Source organism: Macaca nemestrina, chromosome 14 (assembly GCF_043159975.1).
Source record: "Macaca nemestrina isolate mMacNem1 chromosome 14, mMacNem.hap1, whole genome shotgun sequence".
In the NCBI taxonomy this organism is placed as follows: domain Eukaryota; kingdom Metazoa; phylum Chordata; class Mammalia; order Primates; family Cercopithecidae; genus Macaca; species Macaca nemestrina.
The window spans coordinates 36987532-37010509 of NC_092138.1; the positions used below are offsets into that span (position 1 = coordinate 36987532).

The 22978-nt window shown below is 37.2% G+C and overlaps 1 long non-coding RNA gene across 2 annotated transcripts in view; it reads left to right on the plus strand.

The window, feature by feature from the left end:
• Positions 1 to 20318, plus strand: part of LOC105489131 (uncharacterized) — a 126022-nt gene extending 105704 nt beyond the window's left edge. For both annotated transcript variants that reach the window (XR_011613049.1, XR_011613048.1), the window contains 2 exons: positions 1944 to 2102; positions 19609 to 20318. This is a non-coding gene — a long non-coding RNA (uncharacterized lncRNA). The remainder of the gene's footprint in view (positions 1 to 1943; positions 2103 to 19608) is intronic.
• The last annotated feature ends 2660 nt before the right edge of the window (positions 20319 to 22978 follow it).

Sequence of the window (22978 nt, forward strand, 5' to 3'; positions counted from 1 at the left end):
AGCCAATTTAGTTCAACATGTAAATCCAGGGAATCTTCACTTGACATGCCATTCAACACACAAAAACCTACTCCTGTATTTTGTATTCATATTTTAAAATAAATTGGGATCATACTTTGTATCCAGCTTTGTATACTAATTCCTTCACTTAGTGTAATGCCATGAACGTTTCCCTATATCATTAAGTATTCTTAGAGACTGATATGGTTTGGCTGTGTCCTCAATCAAATCTCATCTTGAATTGTAGCTCCTATAATTCCCACATGTTGTGGGAGGGACCATGTGGGAGATAATTGAATCCTACGTGCTGTTCTTATCGTGGTGAATAAATCATCTCATGAGATCTGATGGTGTTTTAAGGGGGTTCCCCCTTTTGTTTGATCCTCAGTTCTCTCTTACCCCCACCATGTAAGACGTGCCTTTTGTTTTCCACCATGATTGTGAGGCTTCCCAAGCCACGTGGAACTGTGAGTTCATTAAACCTCTTTTTCTTTATAAATTACCCAGTCTCGGGTAAGTCTTTATCAGTAGTGTGAAAACGGACTAACACAGAGCATGAATTTTAACAAATGGTCTTTTTTACAATCATACTATGATCTATTTATCTTATGGGATGGAATAGGATACTGCCGGTATTCAGAATCTGAAGTCAGACGCTCTGCCTTCACTGCCCCAGCTGTGTGGCTTAGGCAGGCATTCCCACATCACTGCCTTGAAGCTGACACAACATTATTCTTTACAAAAGGATTTGCAGTTTCAATGGCTAAAAAATTGCTCTTAATTGTTTTAAATTTATGTCTCTTTGATTAGTGAGTTTGAACTCCACTTTACCTGCTATTAGCATTTTACCAATTCATTCTTCTGAAATCTGCTTTCCAGAATTGGAATGTTAATTTATTTGAATGGATATGTATCCATGTGGCTCTGCTGAAAAAAGAAGGTTATCGATCATGGTGGAGAAAGCAGATCTGCCTCAAGGAAGTGATGTTTCATTTGCATGATCAAATAAATCACATGCCTACTTATTTGAGATCAAATATCCCAAATTTACCTGCCAAGTGGGATCAAACCCATCTGAAGATATCCAGATGAATAAAGCAGAGAAATACTTATGAGAAAAAAAGCAGAAGTCCAGTGAGCTTCCAGTCGCTAGGAAGTTCATATCAGGATCTTATTAGGGTGAGATTTAGAATAACTGAGCATCATCATCTTTGCAATAGTGATGAGAAAGGCACAGGAGGTGCTGGATACAAAACCTACCAGACTATCTGGCCACGTTTAATGGGTCATACATGGAAACTATGGAAAACAGCCTATGCTCGGTCCTAAAAGCCACTTGTCAGCAGACAATTTCATTCACAAAATTGACATAACAATTATAATTAACTTTTCAGTGGGAGGAATATATTGAAGAGATGGTGCTCCTTGCCTTCATTCTCTAAAGGAAGCAAGACGATGTTTTTCTAAGGGCTTTGAAAGGCCAGTGTCACTCCTGACAGCTGCCACAAGATATCAAGGAAGAAAACAGACATTAGGCAACTTGTTTATCTTCAGAATCCTGAGGAAGTCACAGGCCTCTGTAGGGATTGGGTATTGGTTGACGTCATGATGTTGTCTGAGAACTACGGTAGAGCAGCTGGGGCCAGGAGGTGTAATAACTCCTGAGCCCAAGCTCTTTTTATTGATACTGCCCTTTTGTCGGTGAAACAGAGAAGGTGAATAAAGCAATTTCTAACTCTTCTAAAGTTAAACCAGAAGTTCACCCAGTGTATTTTCCCTGGAGTTGACAAACTACCAACTGTGTCCTGAGAGCAAATACTTTTTTCTTTTTTACATTTTTAAGTGTAAAATGTAAAGGACTATTAGCCTTTTGGTAAGAACAGCTGCTTCATTTTGCCTTTTGGCTGCAAAGCCTAGAATATTTACTCTCTGGTCTTTTACAGAAAAGGCTTGCCTATGCCTGTGTTATGCCATCCCAAGATATCTGTACCTGTGTCAGGCTGCAGGATATTCCTGTGGCTCCCTCAGTTCTCCCCACTGGAGGCTTCTGTTCACCTAGACCACACCTACAGTGGTGCCCTGATGAGAAAGGATCACATTTGGTATGTCTGTATTCCTGAAAGAGAAAAGGCAAGAGGAAAGGAGGGGAATTCACAGCTAAATTTTAGGTGAGACAGAGCAATGGAGGAGGGTAATATAAGGAAGTGTATGAGATGTGAGAAGCAAAACCCTCCCTGACCCAGCTGGCTGGGTAGGAGAGGCTGTGAGCTTAACAGGGGAAAAGATGGTGAATGTTCTTCCAGTTCAACAGGGAGGGCAGAAAGCTGAATGGGGAGCTTTTAAAATAGAAGGTAGATGGTCTTGGAGAGGCCTAAATACCGCTTGACTCTGTTAAGGATACTTGGAGAATATAGATTATACTTAAAAATAGCAAAGCTGTACAGGTCAGGCTTTGGCTCAGGGGAGAGGAAAGAGAAGGGCAATGCCAGAGATCAACAACCTTGGAAACAAATGCTTTCCAGGCAGCTGAAAGGCATGCTCAGAGAATAAGAAACGAAGCAGACAACTGCAAAGGGTAGAAACTCCTAAAACAGAACTGGAGGAAAATGGAGATGGGCCAGTGAAACCACAGCATCCAGCAAAAGATCAGGAGATGGGGGTTGCAGGTGCACATGATGGGGGTTTAACAAAATGCATTCATTTTTATTTTGAAATATTTCAAACCCTTTCAAATCTCTTTTGAAATTTCAGAAGAGATTCCTATTTCATCTTTCTTTCTGAATATACATATTCACTTCTCTTTTGCCAAAATATCCAAAATAAGTTCACAGACATCACAAGTTACCCCTAAGTACAACCGTGCATACCTGTCAAGAACAGGGGTAGATTATGAGACTACAGCTCATGACTGCACCTGAGAAAAAATTACTATCTCAATTGCATTATTAACAGAGTGGAAATTGAAATTTCCCCAATTGTTCCTAAGTGGCTGGGTTTCCCCACCTCCACTCCCAATCCAGGAATTAATCAAGGCTCATGCATTGCCTTTGGCAGTTATGTCTTCTTAGTCTTCCCTGATTTAGAAGCCCCCCATTTCTTTCCTTTGTTTTGCCTTATTTTAAGGTCAAGTTTATTGAGGTATAATCTACATAATTATAAAAATACTTAAAAGCTTACTCTTTAATGTACAATTCTGTGAGTTTTGACAAACACACACAATTGTGTAAGTACCATCACAGATTAGAAGCCTAGATGTACAACAGTTTCATTTCCTTCCAAAAGTCCTCATGCCTTCCTGCTGTCACCCCCTCCTCTAAACCCGGTCCCTGATAACCAACGTTCAATTCTCTGTTCCTATAGTTTTGCCTTTTCCAGAATATCATATAAACGAAATCACACAGCCTCTGGCCTTTTGAGTCTGGCTGATTTCATGTAGCATAATGCATTCGAGATTCATTTATGTTGTTACATGTATTAGTTGTTTGTTCCCTTTTATTGTTGAGTGTTATTTCACTGCATGAATGTACCACAATTTGCTGATCTATTCATTAGTTGAAAGACATATGGTTTGTTTTCAGTCTAAATGATTAAGGCTAAAGCCATGATAAACATGCAGGGTAAGTTTTTAGGTGAGCGTATGTTTTCATTTCTCTTGGGTAAATACCTAGGAGTAGATTTGATGCATGTTATGGTAAATATATATTTGCATTCATAAGTAACTGCCAAACTGTTTTCCTAAGTGATTGTACCATTTTGCACCCAAACACACAGCCATTTTCTTTGTTCCCTCTGCAGAGCCTCGAAGTAGTCGCTATCTGTGTGAGAGTTGATCTATCAGTTTATTCCATCATGTCAGAAGGGGAGCACTGCCTTATCTTAGTATAATTATGCTATCCTGAAAGCTAGTCCAAAATATTTTAAAATCTCAGAGCTGGAGATTTTTGAAGGGACCTAGTGTAACTTTCCTATTTACTAATGAAGAAATGGAGACCCCTTGATATTAAATTCATTTATCAGTTCATTTAATGAACGTTTTTAAAGCACTTACTATGTGCCATAGTCTGTGCTGGGTACTGGGACAGTAGAGACGACTTGCTCCTTGGCCTCCAGCCCTTAGAAGAGCGGGCTTGGGTTTCAGTCTTCCACCTTCTAGCTCATTGCTTTTTCAGCTACTGCTGGGGAGAATGAGAGAGAGTGAAGGGGAGAAGAAGCCCCCACAGCCTAGGCTGTGGGCATGAAAATGACCAAATTTTGGCAGCCTGAACCAGACACTGAACTACAGCAGCCTTAAGTTTTCATAAACTTTTTCTGCTAGCATCCTGGGGAATTGAGCCATGTGGATAGAAAAGCTTCTCTAGGATCATTGTTGGTAGAGTGAAAGTGTGAGAGATGTCCCTAAACTATACCAAGGTTCATCTTAGGGAGAGCCCATTGAAGATGCCCATTGAAGAATGGCAGGCTTGAGGGTGCTAGAGTTAGTGCAAAGTGAAGCAAAAAAAATTGCCTGGCTACACACGTTTATTTCTTGGGCCTTGCCTAAGGAGTGAGTGCCAGGTTCCCTCTCCTAGGCCTGCGGATGACTTCATGCAGCCATGAGCTGCTGATCTTTCCGAGCACTTACTGCCACATGACTGGCTGTGGCTCCCTGCAGGCAATAAATAAACCCTCCTGCATATGGGAATGGTTGACTTGGTTGCATTTGATTTCTTTCTGTAGGGAGACTTAGGAATTGGCTCTGTGAAAAATGGAGAGAAAGAGAGGCATAGAGACAGGAGAGTTTAAACGTCTTTGTCGGGCCTTTTCAATTATTCATGGAAAATCTATACACTCTGTTATCAGCTCTAAGCAAAGCAACTTTGTTGTTTCTATTGATCATGCAATTTATTATCTTTATTTAAACTCTTCAGGCAATAAATAAATAAAAAGCAGTTTGAGGGAAAGAAGCTTCTCGGGAGAAAGTAATTTTCCAGGAAAGTAGTTTAATCCTTTTTAAATTAGGCTTACCAACTTAAAGATAGTATCTGATTATTCTATTTTATTGCCCTTTTAAAATGATAGTGGTCTAGTTTTCTCTTTTAGCTGAAACCTTTTCAAGTTTCACTTCTTTTCTCACCAAACCCTCCATTGTACTCATACATTAATCTTCAAAGAAAACATAGTAAAATATATTACAACTAGAAATAAGACAGCTTCTACAGTGTTATTTCTCTATCACTTGCTGGTGAATATAATTTACTAAATCTTTTAAAATCTGTCATTGGTAAAATTGGGACACCAATGTTTGCGCTTTCTACACTATGGTCAAATATGAAGATTATACAAGATGACAATGATGATGAAACCACTTTTGTATAGTTATTCACTGTTCATTACATTATTTAACATTTATCTCTTCTCTAGATCTTCTGATACCAAATGCAGCATTCTTTACCAGGCAGCATATGTAGTATGATAAAATTAGAGCATTGAACGAGATAATCTCTAAGTTCCTTTTCTGATTTAAAATTCTCTGATTTTATTACAGCTTTTCATCGAGAGTTGTTTTCAAGCTGGAGACTTCCAATGATTTCTGTTGGGACTCCCCTTGAATCCCGGGTAAAATGGTCACTTCTTGGGCAAGTGAGCATTTCACCACCTTCACAGGTTCTCGGCCTCCCTCTGTAGGTCTGCTCGGCTGCCTCCAGGTCCTCGAGTGCCTGTGTGTGTGTGGCAGACTGCTGTGCTCTTCCTCATGCGCCTCATCATTCTGTCCCTGTGCTCTGTGTTGCATTCGTGCGCCGCACCTGCTGCCGTGTCGACGTTCTTCTTGTTCATTCATCTGTGCCTCCTGGCCTCACTCTCCATGGTTATGCTATGTTGCTGTTTCTGTTCTTACATTTACTCTTTCCTTTTCCCCTACTAGATAAGTGTTCCTAAGTTTTCTTCATCGGTGAGAAATTCTTGATGTCTGAATTGAATCCCTTTTATTTAAAAAAAGACAAAAATATGTCTCTTTTCTAATACCAACATTGGTTTGCTCCCCTAGGGTAATTCACAGGAACTGTAATAGGTTTCTGTATGGGCGTGAGAAAGGCAACAGGCGAAGATCTAGTTTTTTGGGGGGATGCATGTGTAGTTACAATTATGTTCTTTACCCTTGGGAATACAACATGATTCCCCCCCCAACAATATAGGCTTGTACTTAATATCCTCCAAAACACTTCTATATTTTTTATATTATTGTTATTTTTAATTTTTTTATCTTAAAAAATGTTTGCAACAAAAGCCACATTCAAATAAAGCCTCTGCATTTTTATCTTTATTTTTCAACTACTTTCCTTATTCTAGGGCAATATAGGTGCTTTTTAATTTAAATGTATCTTAAACCAAAATTCTCATGAAGCTTAGTAATAAGGGACAGTGCTAACCACAGGAAGGCATGGCACACTTGCATACAAAGGCAGCATGGTGAGGTTGAAAAATCATGGGTTTTGGAGTTAGGTAGATAGATTTGAAACTTGGCTTTGCAACTTACTAGCTTTGTTAGCTTGGAAAAGTTCTATTTAGCCTCTCTGTGCTTTAATGTCCTTTTCTCTAAAATTGGGTGATGATAATAATAACAATCTCATTGATCCATTGGGATGGCTAAAAAACTTTGCCCGTGAGTAATCGCTACTAACTTAATTCATGGAGGCAGAGAATTAGTTGCCATAGGATCAATTAGAGCTGACTGAGTATATAGTGAACAAAGACAAAAGAAAGGAAAGGAGTGGGAAAATGAAGAACAGAACAAGGCAGTAAAGAAAGTCTTCAGCCTTCCAGAATATAGCCATGATAGAAAGACACTGAGGACAGCCCAGAAAAGACAGATTATGGTCATTTTACACTCGGAGACCTAGGCCAGTTCATTGGAAGGGAACTTTGAAAGAAACAAAAGGGAGGGCCAAGCTGAAAGACTGGATCAAAGTGGAACAGAGGGAGGACAAAAAGAGGAAGAAGAGGGAGAGGACAATGAGAACAAATGAGCAGAGAGGAAAGAGGAGCTGAGACATTCTCTGTGGCTCTTTGGGTCCAGAAGAGGGAGCTGGAGGCAGAAAGTGAGGTATTTGTTGAAATGAAAAAAATGGTTTTATAGTTTTTCAGGAAGAGGCTATGCTGAACCCATGAAATATAAATGCATGAGTCTATATTGATGCAATAAGGAATTTGGGGTGAGCTTTAATTTAGCAGAGAAGCAGTTTATTTTCAGAATCTCTCACAAGAAAGATTAACCGTTGAGGGAATACTGTGAAAATGTTACTTGGGCTAATGACCTAAATAACCCATTTATTTTCTTTAAGAATAGGGGGCACATGAAGGAGCCGTGACTTGATTACTCTTCTAATGAATGTAGTGCTTGAATTTAGCATTCTTTCTAAGAAGTGTGTAAGAGGACTCTGGTAGTGAACAGATGAGGTTAATCATCTGCCAAATGCCTTTCATTTATGCATAACACAGGGTTTTAACCAGTGCAGGGGACAACCAAAGACACTTCACCCACATGGATTAAGTGATTTTCTGTACATGATATAGCTAGAAGCAATTTTTCTGTAAAGTGAACGAGAATGACTGCTTAGGGGCATGGAGGGATAAAGGACTCCAGTTATCACCGTGAATGGACTAAAGTGGGATTGCAAAATACTCCATTGTTGTATGTACATAGGTTCCTGCTTCACTCACTGAGTGCATAGAGTACAAAATAAAGTCTCTTTAAAACAAAAAGAAGAAAATCAGTGAATCTCATCCACTGGTTTGTGAAAAACCCGTTCTTCTCTTGTTAAGTACAAGAACTTTTAGGTATTTCTTTTAGGAATTTCTTCTGGAAGGCCCTCTATTGACCTCTCTCTCGAGATGGCTTTGGTCTGGGTCACCCTAGGCCATCAGTCATATTCTAATAATTTGAACCTTAAAAAGAAGGGGTTCTGGTTTCTGCTTCCTCTCTTTGTGTTCCGTATAAACTTCAGATGCAGACAGATGTATGGGCATGGGGCCTTGGCTAACTGCACTTATGACTCTTAGCCAAATTAATGAAGGATAATACTAAAGAGGACAAAAACCTCGGGCTATTACATATGGACTTCAAATTCCAGAATGAGTGTGAGATAAGAGAAATGAGGTAGTATTTTAAAAAGAATCTCAAATAAGAGTCAACCAATACTGCCCCAGCCCTTGCCCCCAGTTCTAAATTCTCCTTTTGCACAAGAAAAGGGAGAAAGAAGAGCATTTGAGAGTGGCTTGAAGGACTCTGCCATTCTTCACACATTTGGGCAAAACTCATCATAATAAGGTAAATCAGTTAACGTCAAAATGCATCAAAGAGAAGATACAGCAATTCTTACTAGATTCAATTTTTCAATTTTCATGTAAGAATTAAAGCTAAATATTGACAAAGACAATTTATTTCTTGCAAATAATTGGGGTTGAAGCTTTTGTATGAGGTTATTTTTTCATAGGTTACAATATGGCTGAGTTGGAAGGTATATGATCATGGATGTCAATTATGGAGGAGAAAATATTGATTTGGGAGTTTATAGTTCCACAGAAGAAACGTGAAAGAAAAAATATGTAGCAAAAAAAGATTACATTACAAAGGGATTTTTCCACTGTAGTTCATGAAAGATAATAGACTTGGAAATACCAGAAAGTTGCTTGTGTCTTTAAACATTTAGTAAACATATAAGAATGTGTAAAATAATTTGTTTTTAAAATGTACATTAATAATCTGAGTCAGAATTATACAAATTAAAATTAAGAAAATTTACCCTTTGAAAAGAAGGGAAGTGGTGAAATGGAAAGTGAAATATTATATCTTTTGCAATTGTGCTCTCTACTAAAATTAATTTCTCAGAAGTTGGGAGATCTGGCAGAAATCATAAGTATGAACAATTTCTTATTTATATTTATGAATTTCTTGTTTGAAATCAAGAATTTCTTTTTTGAAAAGGAAGAAATGAAAACTGAGACATAATGGAGGCTGAAGGAGGAGCCCTGATTCTGAAAACAGAATCCACATGATGGGACATTTTATGAAAGTATTCAAAGGAAGCTTTCAAGGTGAGGGGTAGACTCAGCGACTTTAAGGCGTAAAATAGATATTCTGAATGTAGCAGAAATAGCAAGAGGACACATAAAGAGGAGACAAACAAACCAAACAAAAACAAAGGTGAAGATAATAGAGTAGGAATAGAGGAAATTCAAGGACAGATGAGAGGAGTCTTCCAGTCTGAACCAGAGAGTTGTGTGATATAGGTCAGGCAGCCCTCAGGGAGGGCAGGGACACAGCCAGGAAGGGGTGGAGGAAGGAGGGTAGGACTTACAGATAAGGGTGACTTGGAAAGAGAAATGATTGATCATAGAACTGTGTCGAGATCCTGGGAAGTCAAGGGGGAAGGTGGAGAGAGAAAGGGAGGGATGGGAGCTGTGTGATGTGATAGAGAACAGTGTTCACCACAAGTCAAAGAAGTAGCAATCTGGCGGCAGCAGGTATCACAAGGGATGGAGATAACCTGGAGGGATGGAGATAACCAAGTTATTGAGGTACAGGATACACCAGAGCTGCATTCGCAGAGGGTTTTGAGGATTGCTTGAGCTAATCATTGGCTGCTGCTGCTCATGCTACATGGGAACAGTGCAATATGGCCAATGGAGAAAAAACAAGGAATATAAAAGTTACATTGTTAAAGGGAGGAAGGAGATCAGAATTAGACATTTTTTTACAAAGGTCTCTAAGATGTTAGATTATTTATTTTAATAAGCTATGAGGTGTAAAAGAGATGATACATGTAAAATACTTAGAACAAGGCTGAACACATAATAAGTGCTCAATAAATATTACTGTTATTTGAAACGTCATTATTTCATAAAACTTTATAAGGCTTTTTTTCTTCGATGTTTTCCTTTTAAAAATTATTTTACTTTATCTTTATTTTTTAGTAGGGCTGCCTTCATCTTTGCTGTAGACGACACAGACTCTTCCAATAAAATATTTTCTTACCTTTCTCTTTTCTCTCCTCTCATGGCTTCTTATAGATTCAATTTAATTAGATATTTCCTTTTCCATTGCATATCATAACAGAAGAAAAAGCCCAGGGGAATTGCAAAAATCTTGTCATTAGTGAGAGTAGACTTCCATCATCATTTATTGAAATTTATTTTTGAAACATGTTTTGCAACAATAACACAACCCTAAGATAAACTGGTAAAGAAGAAGTTTAAGAACATGAGCTGTGGTATTAGATAGATTTGGGTCTGAGTCCTCGCTCTTCATTTTACTACGTCTACATTCATGAGGAGTTTGACTTTTATAAGTGTAACATTCTTCTTTACAACAGATATAACAATATAAGTTACCAAGAAAAAGTGGTACATACCTTGTAGGGTTGTTTTCAGAATTAACTGAGACCATCTGATATTGCTTTCACCATCCTCCTTTCCAGTGATGGCCTCTTCTAGTCCGCCCCCACCACAGTCAAAGATTGGACCAATTGCAGTTTCCAGGACATCTGGCTAAAATTAATCAGTCCAAGTGTGAGCACTGGGTGTGGCCCAACCTGGGCCAATCATAGCCTTCCTCCAGGATTTTTTGAATATTAATTGAAAAAGTGTGAGGAGGAGATCCTTTTGTAGTGAGAAAAAAATAAAGCCAACACGTGGAGAAAAAGACAAGACTTTGGGGGAAGAGAGGATCAAACAGAAAGTAAATGTGGTGCGGATCCCTTTTTAACTGTGATGCCTTGGGTTCTACAGAACTCTGATCTGCTTGCTTTTGTGATTCTCAACTTAATGAGTTCCACCCTGATGCAATTAAAAGCAATGGCCTTAGATGAAGAAGCACTAGATCAGTTCATATCTTTGTCCCCTGGCTGTATTTTTTACAGAGAAAGTTCTGTGTTTGTTGAGCTGAGGCCTGAGCACTGAATCTTCCCTGTAACTGTGATCTTTACTCCTTCTAAGGTTTAGTTTCAATATCTCTGCTGGGCTACCATTGGCCTGGGTTAGAGAATTTGGTTTCTTGAAATTTGAAAGACTCAAAATTATTGGACTTTTGGGTAACTGAAAGGGCCTTTATTAGCAAAGTTGTATTTTCTTTACTCTTTTATATTGGATATTAAACTTATCTCTTTCTTATAGTACCTCACCAAAAGCTGCAAGAGATTGCCAAAACATGCCAAGATCTGAAAATTTCCCATTAAAGAAAAGAAAACCTTAGTATGTGACAAGGGTTATAAACTAACCCTCTGGAGAGACAGGGATCCTCAAATCCCTCCATCCTTCTCCTCCATCCTCCATCGTTCAATCAGCTGATTCTACATTTAAGAACAGACTGATGTCAACTTCCAAGTTCCAGAAATGAATACAATAGACTTCTAAAGCAGAAGTGATGAAAATCAATTCTGGCTTATTTACACAGAAGAGGGTTGCATTCAAGAGGTATTGGGGAGCTCAAACAATTGTTTTGAGGATTAGAGAGCTGTGCAAGGGAGTCTGGGAAGGTGTGTACAGTTGAGCCTTGAACAACATGTTTTGAACAATGTGAATTTGAACTCCATGGGTCCACTTACACGTGGGTTTTATTCAGCCTCGGCCAACCCCGAGACAGCAATACCAGCCTCTCCTCCTCCACTTCCTTAGCCATCTCAATGTGAAGATGATGAGGATGAAGACCCTTATGGTGATCCACTTCCACCTAATGAACAGTAAATACATTTTCTCTTTCTTATGGTTTTCTTAATAATATTTTCTTTTCTCTAGCGTACTTTATTGTAAGAGTGCTCTCTCTAATATATATATGATATACACATAATATTTATTAGATATATTAGATATAAGATATGTTATATATTAGATATATAAATAATATATAATATTATATATAATATATTATGTATATATTATATGTATTAGAGAGAATACTCTTACAATAAAGTAAGCTAGAGAAAAGAAAAAACATATATTTTATATATACATATATTACACATACCATAAAAATATTTGTTAATAGACTGTTTATGTTACTGGTAAGGCTTCTGGTTAACAGTAAGCTATTAGTAATTACGTTGTGGGGGAGTCAAAAGTTAGATGTGGATTTTTGAGTGTGTACGGGGCAGTCAGTACCCCTAAGCCCGGTTGTCCAAGGTCAACTGTATGTGGTATTTTCAGGCTACAGTGGAGGCAGCTTTTGTGTTCTATTGACTCTCCATAAAAATAAAAGTTTTACCAATATAGGATGTGTTTCAGATGCTTGGTGGCCAAAATATGACAAATATCCAATACACAGGGTGATTGTGCTGATGAGGCACTTTCTGCTTCTTCCTTATGTTCCTGTTTATTCTTGCAACAAATTCCTGTTGTGAAGAATCTGTGTGTGTCTTTTCCTTGTGACCCCAAGAAACCAGAACAGCTGGATTTTACAGACGAGTAAAGCGTATTGGAGGAAAATAGGAGGGTGATATCAGTGAAGCAAGATTCTGGGACTTCTGATTGTTTAAGAAGTTGATTAACAATATCTCTTTAAATATTTCTACTAATGTAAAAAAATCTCAAAATATTTTAATATTCTTTATGATACAACTTTGAAGATGTAGGCAAACTGTATTTGACCACACTTTGTACTGATATGTGAAGAATGCTCCTTAAAAATAAAATTTTAAAATAGAAAGTGTTTAAATATAGACAAGTCAGTGTAGGGAACACTATTTATCATTTAGTTTTAAATGTTTAAATAACTGCCTCCATTTCCCTAAATTCAAAGGTAACCATTTCAATGGCTTTCACCGACTAATTTAATTTAGTATTGCATATTGTTATATAAAATATATAAAATACGGCTATTTTAATTTTTTGAAACATACATATGGACTTCCTGCTATATAAGGATGTGGCTTCCTTTTACTTTCCTTTTCTGTCACATTCCTCTGTCATCCTAATACATTGTAATTTTCGAGATTAGGTAGCCATTGCTTATATTATGACCATGTAAATGCTGTCCACATCTGAGATATTTGGTATTCTGTGATTTTTTTAAACTTTCTTGCACAACTTTTCTTTCCTCTGAGGTTAATAATTATCTTTTATTTTCTAAGTTTTTGTTACATTTATCTGTAATTCCTCCTGAACTTTTGGCCATTTGTCTAAATCTCCTTTCAATATATTTAGTTGTATTAGGCATTCTATGAATTCCATCTTTTGGAAGAAATTTCTTCTGAAGTTTTGAACCTGCTCTAATCTGGCATGGATTCCTATCTGAGAGCTGTCTTCGGGACCACACTGTGGATTTCCTTGATCTTTCTCTTATTTGGTCCCAGATTTTGTAATGGCATTTTCTTTCTCTTTTCAACTTATGTTCTCCTTTTGGTAACACATATGCCTCAGTAGTGTTCTGAAAGATGGTGCTTAGATGAAATATTTTTGGAGAACTTATATGACTAAATGTGTCTTTTTACTGTGAGATTAATGGATAGTTTGGCTGGGTATAGAGCCAGAGGTTGGAAATAATTTTTCCTCAGGCTACTGCATGCATTGCTCCACTGTCATCTGGAATCCAGTGTTGCTGTTGACTAGACCGAAGTCAGCAAACTACATCCCTGTGATGCAGGGCAGGCGAGCCTGAAGTGGAGTTTAGCCTATGAGGGTTCTTGGCTTTGCCCAGAAAATAATTCAAGGGCAAGCCAGAGGTAGAAGAAAAACAGCTTTATTGAACAGGCAGTGTTACAGCTCTGGTGGTATTACAGCTCTGTGACTGCTCTTGCAAAGCAGGGCTAACCGGTAGGCAGAGAGTAGCAGCTCAGGGCAGTTTTGCAGTCATATTTATACCTGCTTTAAATTGCATGCAGAATAAGGGGCAGTTTATGCTGAAATTTCTAGGAAAGGGGTAGAAATTTTTGGATCATTGGGTCATTGCTATGGAAAAGGGCAGTGACTCCCAGGTGTTGCCATGGCAGTGGTAAATTGACATGGCACGTTGGTGGGCATGTCTGATTGAAAGCTGCTTCTGCGCTGTCTCTGTTTCAGCTAGTCTTGAATCTAGTACACTGTCTGAGCCCCACCTGTAGAGTTGAGTCTCACCTGCTACCTCACCTGTGGCCTATTTTTGTATGGCCTGTGAGATAAAAATGTTTTTTACATTTTTAAGGATGGTAAAAGCCAACCAACCAACCAGCCAACTAACCAACCAACCAATCAAAAAAAAAAAAAAAAAAAAAAAAGGTTCCAAAACAAAACAAAAAAGAAAATGCAACAGATTGTATGTGGCCTGCAAACTCTAAAAATATTGCTTTCTATCTGGCCCTTCACAGAAAATGTTGCTGGAGTAGTCCCCCTGGAATAGACTGACACTATTTTGATTTCTGATCTTTGTGTGATTTTTTTGTCTTCCTTTCTGGGAGTTTGTAGGGTCTTCTCTTTGAACCTGATGTTCTTAAATTTTTCAATAACTGTCTGTATATGGTCATGTTTTCATCTGTTTTACTGAACCCTTGCTGGGCTCTTCGAGTCTGGAAACTCAGATCCTTCTGTACTGGGCAATTTCCCTGAACTATTTGATAATTTTCTCTCTCCTTTTTGTCTGCTTTTTTCTGGGACTCTTATTATTTGGATGTCAGACTTTCTGGATAGATACCCTAATTTTCTTATCTCTTTTCTTTCAATTTTCACTTTCCTTTTTAATTGCTAAGTGATCTTGGTTGTTCTTTGAAATTTCTTTTATGGCATCTTGTTCTCTGTTCTTAAATGAATGCATCATCTCTTATCTCTCTGAGCATTATATATATATGTGTATATATATTTTAAGTTTTCTTTTTCTTATATACATCCTGGTTCCTCCAATTTGCTTTTTTCTGCTTATTAGCTTTGATCCCTATCTTTCGGTTTAGGGCCTTTTGTCAGATGTCTGATGTCCTTGAGTTGCCTGTTCATGTTTTAGAGTGGAACACTGCAGCCTGATGGGAAGCCTCTGAGTACCCAGGTGGGGCCTGGGAGGTCTGAGAGTCCCTACAGAGGTATCTGGCTCTGGGTTATTTTTATTTTTATTTTTTGTGTTGTTTTGTGGGATTGTCAAATTATCTGGAGAAAATGCTTTCAATGTCTTGTGTTAAGGATAATATACTTATTACTACCATTGTTCTAGGAACCAAGTGGGGGAAGAGGACTGTGGATTTAGCAATGCAACATATAAAAATTCCCTTAGCCCTGTTTTTATAATTAAAAAAAAATTTTTTTTAGAGACAAGATCTTACTATTTCCCAGTCTGGAGTACAGTGGTGCCATCATAGCTCACTGCAGCTTCAAACTCCTGAGCGCAAATAATCCCCCCCCATCAGCCTCCTGGGTATCTAGGATTACAGGTGTATACCACCACACCCAGCTAATTTTGTTTTAAAAATTTTCTTGAGATATGGTCTCACTATGTTGCCCAGGCTGGTCTTGAACCCTTTTAGTCCTGTTTTTAATATAATTGCTCTGCCGTGCTTGGTCTCCTAGCTGAGAGACTCTCTGTTTAACGTTCTTTTTATTTTTTATTTTTATTTTTGAGTCAGGGTCTCACTCTGTCATCCAGGCTGGAATGCAGTGGTGCAATCATAGCTCACTGAGCCTTGACCTTCTGGGCTCAAGCAATCCTCCTGCCTCAGCCTCCCTGAATGCTGGGATTACAGGCATGAACCACCATGCCTGGCCTGCTTTACTTTCTCCAGTGAATCAACTCACAGTTTTCAAGTGACGTGAGAAGGGCAGCCGCCAAGCTGCTCTGAGAGAGGTATGAGTCTGAGATTTAACTGCATTTAAATTTTTTAAAAAATTTAATTAATTAGTGCTTTTTATCTGCTTCTTCCACAGCATCCTCCTGTTTTCAGCCCATCCTTCTATTTTGGTCAGGCTGTCACCTGTACTTCCAGTGCTTTGTACTGCTAGTGTCTCACCTTTCTTAGGGGGCCCGCAGAGAAAATCAAGCTGTTTTTTGTTTCTCCCTGGTCAGCACAGGATTTTCATTTCTCAGTTCTTCGAAGTCAGAAAATCCCATCTGCTTTCCAGCTTTTAAATTTGTTTCTCTTGTCTCTTTTCCCATTATCTTTCTCTTTTTAGATTTTCTGCCTTAAAATTACACTTATTATCATTTTATTGGGGTTTGGGAGGGAGTGAAAATAAATTTGTGTTCACCATCTGTCATTATGCAGTTTAAACAAATCTTATTTTGTCATATTTCCTTAGGATTTTTATTTCTTAAGAAATAAAACTTTACAAAACCAGGAGAAACTCTTTTTCAACCCCCTTTCAGTCTCATTTCTCTTTCTTTCTCCACCAAGATAACCACTACCTTGAAGTCAGTTTCTATCATTTCCTTCCATAATGATCTGCCTTTACTTTACATGTATCTATCCATTAAAATGCATAGTTGTTCTGCATGTGTTAAACTTTAGATAAGTGATGTTATATGTAGTTTTCTCTAACATTAAATGTTTGAGGTCTGTGCGTGGTGATAGACTTAGCTGTAATTCATTTATTTTTACTTCTTAAGGATATTCCCTTGGATAAATATGGTCAAACTGCTCTCCTGTATTTCTACTAATTTATATCCCATACTAGCCATGTATGGAAGCTGCCATTTCTCCATGTCTTCTCTAATCCTGTACTTGGTATTATAATATGTTCTTCAGATCTTAGGTGGTAGCAACATGGGTTGTACTACCTGTGCCCTGAGTGGCACAAAATACAACATTAGAATTCTGTCTTTTCAAAACTCACACAGACTAAAGCCAAAGGTAATATTGAGTCTGAGTACACCTAAATTCTATTAGATCTGACCTCTCTTTACTTTAATTTCCTAGAATTCTCTTTGATCATGACTACTGCTATTCATGACAATGCTATGCTTTTCCTTAAATGAATAAAGTCTGAGATATGATAATTTTGGGATTTGGGTACATAATGTAGGGGAAGTGTAAAAGTAGGCTTCAGACAGATGGTGATGCTGGTTCTAGGAGTTCTACTCTTTTTCATTCTCTCTCAACTTTTAGATTCTGATGCCAAGGTCCTCATTAATCAGTGAAAGATGGCTAGGAGACCAGCTTTTAAGAAGAAGCCCACTGTTTGACTTATGCTTCCTGGTGTGCTCACATCTTCAGAGAGACAGCACAATCTGCTGTGTATAACCTTGATTAACACAATTAGCTCACCATTGCAAAAGGGGAAATATCTTCCTTTATAGAGATTTCCCTCCACTTTTCTCATCTTAGGCAGAGCTTTGCTAGCACAATGTAACAGAAAGTTTTGATGTGGCTCAGCTATATTCCAGCCCTTCCCTCGCTAAAGAAATGTAGTGTCAAGGCCTCTGGGCATTTCACTAATTTGTTTTTGCTTTTTCAGCAAATGCTGAAAAATATCTTTCAAGTTTAATATATACTTGAAAACATGCAAGGAAGTGAAGTATATGAAAGTCGAACAACAAAAAAACCTGATAAGAGAATCTCAGTCGTAAAGAGGAAAAAATTTTTAAATGTCTTGATTACATCTTGCCTTCAGTATATAATGTTCAGGATTACATTTCCAGCATGATTTAAATGTTCTTTCTTTTTTAAATTTTTCTTTACTACTGAACACATAAGCCTCATTCATTGGCTTATGTTCAGCAGGAATTCAATTTAGACTAATGATTTTCTACTATTGGCATGCTCGATAAGTTCCTTCTTTAACTCAAGTAGATTGTGTATGAAAGCTATGCATTTTATTGCCAGTGTCAGACGTTTAATATTTCTTGTTTACTTTTATTTATAAAATAATAGGTAAAAGTGTAAAAAATGAGTAAGTGGATAAGTAGTACAGTGCACACAAATATAGTGAGGCTGCTAAAATGGAACAATTGGCTGGGAGGTGACTTTGAGCACTCGTTTTTCACCTGAGATATGAACATCCAAGTTTGGAAATAGTATTACACAAACACACACATATGAGTATGTTAGTTGTTTGAAAACTGAATGCATGAATGTTGAGGCCATCTGGACTTCTATCTCATTCTTTTATTCTCTTTTGATTTTCTTAAGCCCTGAGTCTTTACCTTTCCAATTATTGGTATAGCACTCCTACATATTATATTTCCATAATGGAACTTATTCTTGTATCTGCAATTGCAGATGCTGTTTATGTAGAAGTTTACTCAATTATCCTGTGTATGTCATCCCACTAACCTCTTGGAAACGACAGGAAAAACTGATAGGATTCACAAATAAACTTGTGAGATCATCAGAGCATATTGCATCCCAAAGACTCAGGACAGGCTGGTGCTGTGATACTAATTTTCTTTCACTCTTGGCTATACAGTGTTAAGCTTAGAAAGCCTGAAAGATAAAATACCAAGGGTTGTAAAAGCCCAAGTAGCACAAATGGATAGCATTTCAAGTTTCTATAGGCATAATAAGACATCATCCAACAATCTGGAAGTAAGATAAACAAGATGGTTGTTTCAGAGTTAAATATTTAAAACAAGCATGTAGGCTGAGTGTGGTGGCTCACACCTGTAATCCCAGCACTTTGGGAGGCCAAGGTGGGAGGATTGCTTGAGCCCAGGAGTTTGGAGTTTGACTCCAGCCTGGGCTACATAGTGGGATCTCATCTCTACAAAAACAAACAAACAAACAAACAAACAAAAAATTAGCTAGGCATGGTGATGCACAACTGTAATTCCAGTTATTTGGGAGGCTGAGGTGGGAGGATTGCTTGAGCCAGGGAGGTTGAAGCTGCTGTAAGCCATGATCATTTCACTATGCTCCAGCTTGGGTGACAGAGCAGGACCCTGTCTCTCAAACAAACAAACAAAACAAGCATGCAATTAATTTTTTTTTCTATGCAAAAGAGAATATCTCTCTTGTCTATAAAGTCAGACAGAAAAATTACTGAAACTGATAACAGGTCAAAAAATGTCTACATCAATCAGAAGGGATGTTGATCAGCAAAGAAAGCCTAGGATAGGGAGATCACAGGAGTGACGGTGATTAAAACCATTCTGGAAAAGAAGAGGAAAGGAGTTGAGCACGCGCAAGTGTGAGTATGCACCTGTCCAAGGTCAAGTGTAATAATCCTTTTGTAGAGATAAATACATTATGCAATTTCAGCCTGATGCTATTAAACATTCAACCCATCAAATTTATTCTTCGTATTTTGATTCTATGTTCACCAAGTTACTTTGCAATTACAGCTTGGTTTCCTGGGTAGTTAATGTACCTACAGGAAGCGAACGCCTAGACCAATGGTCTGAGTGTATGGGGCTTCTGACATTTTATCTCACTGTGAATAAATAAATAGGTATTCTGGTTTCAGATATTAGACTTAGAGCTCAATCAGTATGAGTTTAGCTCTGAAAAATGGGTTCTAGAAAACTCACTAAAGTAAAGTAGTATAAAAGTAGCCCACTCTGTGAAGCTCCTTTTGAAGTAGTCAGCTGGCGATGCCATCCTCTGCCCCCCAGCTCCCTCATATCATGTTGTAGCTGAGAAATTGCACCTATTGACCACAACACTTCAACCCTCAAGGCGGATACCACAGCAAAGGAAACTGTCTTTGAGGTATTATTCAAATCTAGCTTTACCTTTTTTTTCCCCACAGGGTCAAGATGTGCTGCACAAATCTAGTCTCATCATCAGAACACCACTGTTCATTTTTCTTCTGTTTTTCATCCTCCCATTTTGATTACTTTGGCTACAGTTTCCATGTTACAGGCCATCTTGGTCCTGCCTCTTTTTCCTACCCTCAAGCAGTTGTTAGTGCAACCTCCAATTTCCGTAGAAGGACCCCTACTCAAAGGGCAAATGTCCACACCAAGGATTTCCAGTATCCTTGTCCTAGGATTTAGGACTGTGTGTGACTCAAGAAAGTTCCTAATTTCTTTCCTAAGCAAGGTCATGAAGGTCCAAGTACAGAGCAAAGTTCTTCAACTGAGAGACTTCCCTAGTACAAAGAAGAAGGTGAGATGCAGTGAAAACCTCTGGCCAACCCAAGGCAACAGCTGCTCCATTCTAGCCATTCCTCTTGGGGAAAACCCTTCATGTTGAACCAGATCAGTGAGAAAAATTCTTTCTAGACAATGAATATCTGCTGGTTTCTTCCCAACATAATTCTAACATCATTGATGTTTTTACAGATATTTTAATATCCTTGAAAAAAGTTTCAAAGATGATGAAAATAATCCATCAAGCATATCAGAAAACCATATTTTTCAAATAATGAAATAATACAAGTCATGTGTCAAAATATGCCATACATTAAAAGTAGACAGTTTTTACCTTGACTATTTAAAATGGCCAATTTTGGCCCTATGTCTGTCACAGTTTTTTTTTTTTTTTTAAATAGGTAAAGCTACAAAAGCGAAAAGCCCAAACTGAGTGCCCCATCACATGACACATACATGTTGAATCTCAGGTGTTGAATCTCAGGTGCGGTGCTGATTCTGGGGCAAATTGCTGACCATTAGCTTTGGGGACTGTAATCTCACATGCACATTATATTCAGGCACCCCAGTTTTATTGACAAAATCTCAGGAATTTTAGTAGGAAAACAAAAGCTTGTGTGTCTTGATTTACAAGTAATTGAAATAGTAAAAATGCATGAAGTTTGGTTTTACAAATACTACCATTCATTCAAAGGATATGTGCTTAAAGGGATAGTAAAGTCTCCCAAGTTGGGTGTCTGGAACTTACCATTACCGCAAGCACCATCCCTCTTCTGGAGGTCACCTAAACATGCAGTGATTTGCTGGTATCCCAAGCTGTTTTTCAGGAATGTGTGAGCTGCTGGGCAGAGAAGGTGGCTCTGAACTCAGAGTTTGGGAGTTCTGGAGATGGGCTTGAGGGACAGAATGCCCAGCTTGTGAGCTGCTCTCCTTTTCTTGATAACTATATTCCCCTGTCTCATGACATTCACACAGGTGGGTCCCTGGCACTAATGCTTTATACACGGCCCAGCTTCCTCTACTCACTTCCCCTGCAAGGGATGGAGGACATTTGTCTCAGGTTAGGCAAATTCAAGTCTCTTTCCTGCTAATGAGAAATTTTGAAACTAGAGAAGTAAACCCTAGAGTACTGGCCAAACCCCACCCTAGGGATGAGAAAGAAAAAAGACTGTCTTCAAGGAAAGACAAGAATTAAGAAGCTATGAAAAAAGAGAAGAGGCAAGAAAATCAGAGAGGGTATTTCTTAAGATTCTCCAATTTTCCAGCTACTGGTTTGTCTCCTTATTAAGAACTGTTTTTACCTTTGGGATTAATGAAACACCTCTGTATATCCTTATAATAAAATACTCCTTTTGGTTTAATGCTTGAATTAGTTACTGGTAACCCAAGAGTCTTAAGTAATAGATAGGAATAAACACAAAAATGACACTCCATCAATGTTTTAGTCTTTCTCTGTAAATGTCATTTTAGTCTGGGTGGATGTTTCCAGGTAATTTATCTGGACCTCCAGTTATATATATATGTGTGTGTGTGTGTGTGTGTGTGTATATATATCTATATATATTTATATATAGTGTGTGTATATATATCTATATATAGATATATAATATATAAATATATATACATATATATAATATATATGTATATATAGATATACAGATATCTATATTTATATATAGATATACAGATATCTATATTTATATATAGATATATATACTTATATATATTTATATATTATATATTTATATATTATATATCTGTATATATTTATATATTATATATTTATATATAAATATTATATATTTATATATATTAATATATAAAAAATATATATTATATATTATATTATATTATATTAATATATAAAATATAGTATAATATATTTTATAAATATATAAAATATTTTATATTTTTTATAATATATAAAAAATATATTATATTAATATATAAATATATAAAAATTATATAAATATATAATATATAAAAATATATATTATATATTTATATATTATATATCTATATATATTTATATATATAGTAAGTTGAACTATATATATATATATATATAGTTCAACTTACAAGTCTTCATGGTGTTAATAAAACTTCACAAGAAAAGCTAAAATCTCCAATAAGAATTTCAAAGAAATAAAACCCCAAATCGAGGAATGAATGTAGTTATAGTGATCATATTTCCTTGAATCTAAAAGAGACTTCTTTTAAAAAATAAGTTTTATTTTCAGGAAATTGGGGGTACATCTTAAAAGCGACATGTTCATTTTAAATACGGTTTCTTTTTTGCTTTGTCTCTAAGAAGCTGTTGATAATACAATGGAGCATTTGAAAAGGTATGACATCTCAGAATCAAGGCAATGGATCCTATTAATGTAACATACTTCATAAACTTCCCTTTTACATGAATATTGTGGGATTTACAGATTCTTAAACGTTAAGAAATGGATGACCTACTTTGAGGATTCCTGTCAAAATGATTGTACTGTGGAATGGTTGGTTTTATTTCCCTAAGATATCTTATTTGACCTGGGCAAAGTTTTCTTGTTAAACAGTAAGTAACTTTCTTCTCCCAAAATAAAGGCAATAAAAGTGGAGACACCAAGCTAGGGGGCTGCACCTTTCACAGAGCCATTGCCATGGCGTGGCACAGAGGGTGGCGGGGGGTGGAGCCGGGTTGGGGAGAGCCGACTTCCTTTCTGAACCTTCTTTGGTGTCTTCTACTTAGTGAGTCCCTGTGTTTCATTGTTGTCTGGCTCGTGGTAAAACAAAACACACTTCTGACTTTTTCACTCCCATTTTCCTCAAAATTAGAAAAAAATTTTAAAAAACCTCAAAAAATGGTATTTTTAAACATCACCTCCACTAACTGTTGAATACTTTGGCCCTTAAATAGATGCCTCTTACCTTTCATTATATAGAATCACCTCTTAGAAAAGTTTGTAATTTAAATACATAAAATCACTAGAACGAGTAATAGGAAAATCAATCTTTATTCTTTCAGATTAAATAAACCTG